Source organism: Hyperoodon ampullatus, assembly GCF_949752795.1.
Source record: "Hyperoodon ampullatus genome assembly, chromosome: X".
Lineage (NCBI taxonomy): Eukaryota > Metazoa > Chordata > Mammalia > Artiodactyla > Ziphiidae > Hyperoodon > Hyperoodon ampullatus.
Genome location: NC_136913.1, coordinates 32,191,405 through 32,197,404, shown reverse-complemented (window position 1 = coordinate 32,197,404; position 6,000 = coordinate 32,191,405).

Below are 6,000 nucleotides of genomic sequence, written 5' to 3'. Positions count from 1 at the left end.
TTAATCCTCCTATAATAAAATACAGAGTAACAGGAATAAAAACAGAATTTTAAAAATAAATTTATTTATTTTATTTTATTTATTTTTGGCCACATTGGGTTTTTGTTGCTGCATGTGGGCTTTCTCTAGTTGCGGTGAGTTGGGGATACTCTTCGTTGCAGTGCAGGGGTTCTCATTGCGGTGGCTTCTCTTGTGGCGGAGCACGGGCTCTAGGCATGCGGGCTTCAGTAGTTGTGGCTCGCAGGCTCTAGAACACAGGTTCAGTAGTTGTGGCGCATGGGCTTAGTTGCCCCGCAGCATGTGGGATCTTCCCGGACCAGGGCTCAAACCCATGTGCCCTGCATTGGCAGGTGGATTCTTAACCACTGTGCCACCAGGGAAGTCCCCAAACAGAATTTTAATAACAGGTATACCTCCTATATACATGGGAGGTACCCAGGAAAACTGAGTATCTTCCCAAAATGGCCCAAGCCACCACCTTAGATACTATCTCCAGCTAAAGACAAAGAAGATGTTTAGTGTGGGGGGGCAGTTATGGGAGGTTACCAGGCAAAGCACAGTAAATAAGGATATGTTTGTTATGCAGATTTAAGTCATTGCCCTTTCTACTGATAAGAGTTTCTAGAAATTTAGAGTCATCCTTCCTTTTCTGATATAGAGGGGGAGACACCCTTACAAATGGAGATTTCCCCTTGTAAATGTCCTTTACAAAAGGGTAACTTCTACTTGGTTTTCTGAGTTTCTCCTGAGTCTGCTCTTTTTTTTTAAAATAACCAGTCTAAAATAATTCTTATGCCAAAGATGCATATTTTGGGGTCCCAAATTTTCCTCCACTTTTGTATAATGGATGATAGAATTGAATTAATGTTAATTTTCATAAGTGTGGTAGTGGTGATATGGGTTTGTATCCTCATTACAGGCATAATGAAGTATTTAGAGGTGAAATATAATATCCTCAGGCTAATATCAGATTTTTTGATAAAAGAGAGATAGGGGTGTGTGTGTGTGTGTGTGTGTGTGTGTGTTTGGAGAGAGAGAGAGAGAGAGAGAACTGGCATTGTGGTACATTAATAGTTGGTATATTTATTCATTATACTGGTCTTTCAACTTTTCTTTGAGTTTGATACTTTTCCCACAAAAATGCAAAAAATAAAATACGAATTAAAAATTTGGTTTAACTGCTTATAGACATTATCAACTGTATGAGATTTTATAGATTTTAATATTTCATCTTTTTTTCCATAAATAATTGTATACCAAAAATCTATGGAACATCAATTTGAAGGAAACACTCTAAGTATGAATACCAAAAGTGTTGTGTGTAGTGAGTATCAGCTCATGTTTTTTTGTTATGTATATAGATGATACTCAATGCATCTATCTGTGGACTCAAGGGACATTCTGATATCAGCATTCAGTTCTCTCCTTGAGTCCATAGAATAAATGTACAGAAATCATAGTTGACTATGAAAGAGAGTTTGACTTACAATAGATATTTTTAAAGAACAGTAGTAAAATTAATGCTAGAGTAGATTAATGTCTGTGAATTTGGATTGTTTTTCAAGTCTTGAGATCATTTCTCTCCAATTAATTTCACGGAATTATTGTATAATGTGTCACCCAAGTAGAACTAACTATAACATATGGATGTTCAAACATTATTTCAATTCTGTTTTGTTCTTTTTATACTATGAAATCTCATTATGAGGACACTGGATAATGATAGGTTTTACTCAGTCTCACGGTAAGCTTAATATTCTATTTTCATATTGTGTGAAATATTGTGGTTTGGGGGGGAATACATATTAATTTTAGAAATCATAACCAAATCGGGTATATAGAATGGATTTAAATGGGAATTAAATGATCTGGTTAAAAGTATTCTAGCAAGACCTAGTAACTGGAAAGAAAATATTTTTAATAAAAACTATTATTTTGTAGTTTCATTTTCATTGCTAAAGCATATATTTCACATTTTTATGTTCAAAAAGCTAACATTTCCATTATTCTTTCTTTCACCTTCCACACTTGAGAAACCTATTTTTCTGTACTAGCGAGTGTCCTACATTATAATAGTATCTCAGGTGCAATTCTGATAGCATTTATGCTATCATAAAAATGGGCTGTCTACTCTCACCTCTCTTAAAAATTATACTATTAGGGCTTCCCTGGTGGCGCAGTGGTTGAGAGTCCGCCTGCCGATGCAGGGGACACGGGTTCGTGCCCCGGTCTGGGAAGATCCCACATGCCGCGGAGCGGCTAGGCCCGTGAGCCATGGCTGCTGGGCCTGCGCGTCCAGAGCCTGTGCTCCGCAACGGGAGAGGCCACAGCAGTGAGAAGCCCACGTAATGCAAAAAAAAAAAAAAAAAAAAAAAAAAAAAATTATACTATTAGATTAATAGATTACCTTCACATGCTAGATATTTAATAGCCTCCCACCAAAGTTATATATAATTGTGCACCAGTAGGTACTTTATTCATAAATGCTTTGGTTCCACCAGTGTTATATGATGTCACTTTCTCTACAGAAACTTTTATTTGCAAAAATAAGTCTACAGGATTCATGTCAGAATCATATTTAGAAAATTCCTCAGTCTACAGTTTTCTGTAGTCTGGCAGTTTTCTGGAAAGACATCTAACAAAGCAATTTTTACCTAATATACTGATGCTAGTTAATTGTTTCTTTTGTTTTTAATGTTCTTTAAGATAGATTTCTAATTATGGTACATACTATTTTCACATTTACTAATTTTGAGGTACTCTGTAGCACATAACAGAATTTATTATAGTGGTTCACTTCTTGGAAGAGAATTGTGCTATTTTGTGAGAAGTTTATGTTTATGATAATGGCTTTAGTTTGCAAAGCTCATTCACGTGAATTATTCATGTCAACAAATGTTTAATGTGTACTTACTATGTTCCATATACAAGGTTATGTACTAGAGATAAAAGGAAAAGGAGGAAGAGAGAAGGACTGGCCCAAGAAGGAGGAGAAAGCATGATCTAAGACTCAAGGATTTAGTAAAGGACATTGATCCATTACAGTTTTTTTAACTTTTACTGTTTACAACTATTTAAACTTAATAAAACAGCACAGAACCACTAGTATATCCAAAACTCAGATTCAAGATGTGATTTTTCCCTATTTGATTAGTATCTTGTTTTAGAATAAAATATTAGTGATACACATGGGAGCTCTCAAAGTCCATGTCATTTTCCTTACTGCTTAGTTACACACTGTCTAAAGTTTGGCTATACTCTAGCATCCATATTTTTATAAATCAAGACATTTGTTTATAGTTAGAAATAATATTCTACTCTTTTATATTTTGAACTTGCATAAATAATATATTTCTTTTTGTAACTTGCATTTTTCATTCAATGTTATGTTTTTCCCCTCAACAGATTTGGAGTTTATCTATTCTAATTCTAGATTTTTAGTAATTAAAGGTCTAACATTCCTACTTGAGTGATCACAGTCTTATATTTAATAGCTCTAACCCTTACAGAAAACAAAATTGATAAGTTTCAAAGCATTGGTTCTGATTGTATTTTATATCATCTCCATGTAATTATCATCTATATTTTAATTGTACTTTATTATTATTATTTTTTTAGTTTCTAATTTCTTTTTTTTAAAATATCTTTATTGGAGTATAATCGCTTTACAATGGTGTGTTATTTTCTGCTTTATAACAAAGTGAATCAGTTATACATATGATCCCATATCTCTTCTCTCTTGCATCTCCCTCCCTCCCACCCTCCCTATCCCACCCCTCTAGGTGGTCACAAACCACCTAGCTGATCTCCCTGTGCTATGCGGCTACTTCCCACTAGCTATCTGTTTTACGTTTGGTAGTGTATATATGTCCATGCCACTCTCTCACTTCATCACAGCTTACCCTTCCCCCTCCCCATATCCTCAAGTCCATGCTCTAGTAGGTCTGTGTCTTTATTCCCTTCTTACCCCTAGGTTCTTCATGACCTTTTTTTTTTTTTCTCTTAGATTCCATATATATGTGTTAGCATACGGTATTTGTTTTTCTCTTTCTGACTTACTTCACTCTGTATGACAGACTCTAGGTCCATCCACCTCACTACAAATAACTCAATTTTGTTTCTTTTTATGACTGAGTAATATTCCATTGAATTACACTTTATTTTTGACTTGGCCCCCAAATTAGTCACACAGTTACACAGTGTTTAACAGTTAATCCTTCTTGGATTTATCTACATGTATATCACTTTCTTTGCTCAGTATTGTTCTTTAATCCCACTTCTTCACGGTGAGTTTAATTCCCTTCAGTAAGAAACCTATTCCTTGGAAGTTTTACTATTGAGGGTCTATAGGTAGAAATTTCTGTCTTTGTCTGAAAATGTCATCTCTTTCATTTTTTAATATGGTTAGTTAAATGTTATATTCTAGGTTAAGAGTGATTTTTCCATTAGTACTTAAGGATAGTGCTTTCAGTTATCTTCTGGCATCTATTGTTATTGATGAGAAGATTGCTACTAGTCTAATTGCTCTTTTTATTTGATATTCTTTCTTTCTTCCAAATTGTTTTTTAGACTTTCCTCTTTGCCATTATGTGATGTGGTTTACCAGCTGTTTTTTAGCCTTGGTTCCCCAGAAAGCAGAGCCTCAGGCCAAGAGTTTATGTGCTATTATTTAATTAGAGAGTACAATCCAAGTGAACAGGATTGCAGGGCAAAAGCAGTGAAGCAGGGAAGGATGGCGATTCAATATGAGAATGCATGATCAAGCTGGGATTTGACCTGTGGAAGTTCTGTAAACTGGATCTCAAAATTATGGGGAGGGAATGTGAAGAAAGGAGAAAGAATTCATCCATGGGTTTAGCCTGTGGGGGAACTGAAGGGGTTGCTTTAGGAATATTCTCACCTGCTGGAGTAAGGAGAGAGGTGGGGGATAGATTTGTTGGAATCATGAACACAGTGAGACACTGTCAGATTGTATATATAAGTAGTCTGCCAGTGTTGCACATTCTTTTAATGTGGAACAAAGGAAGGATCAGGCTGAGGTGAGGTATACAATACAGGGATATAGTCATATATTTGTTTTCATTTCTTTTACTGGCGACTCCATGCACTTCTTTTATCTGAGGATTTATTTCTAACTTAATCTCTGAGAAGTACTATTTCTTCAAATACTTGTTAAATTCACTCTAATCTCACCTTCTAAAAATATTATTAGATGAATGTGGGTCTTCCATTTTATCCTTTATTTCTTTATCATTCACATTTTCATTTAATCTCAATTTTTTCTGGCTTATTTTCAACTTATAAAATTCAAGTTCAGTTTTATCAAATATGTTATTTAAACTTTCTATGGAGTTTTGAACTCCAATGAACATACTTTTTATGCCTTTTTCTGCATCAGTTGAGATGATCATGTGGTTTTTCTGTCCTTCATTCTGTTCATGTGATGTATCACATTGATTGATTTTCGTATGTTGAACTATCCTTGCATTTTACAAATAAATCCCACTTGGCCATGGTGTATAATCCTTTTAATATGGTGTTCAGTTCATTTTTCTAGTTGGATTATAGCTTATCTTTGAAGGTTCCAGCTTATCCTTGATCGCCTAACTTCAAATCATCTCTCATTCCTGACTGCCAGCCCTACTGACTTCAGGACTGGCACCAAGAGGCAGGGGCAGTGGATTTACATAGACTGCTTAACCAAGTCCCACTATCATGTAAGGTTTAATCTCTATAATAAAGTCCTTCTAGTGGTTCTGCTTCTCCAATCAAACCTTAATATAGAGTTTATCTAATGTCATTTGATATTCTGATCAAGGAAAAAGGGAGAAAGCCAAGGTATAAAGTATTGGAACAGAAAGAAAAAAAATACAAAGGGAAATATATTAAATTTAGGATGATGCACTGAACATAAATATGCTGTAAAATCTAAAAACTGGATGAAATTGATTATTTCCTAGTAAAATATATATCACCAGAATTGATTCAAGAAGAGTGTGA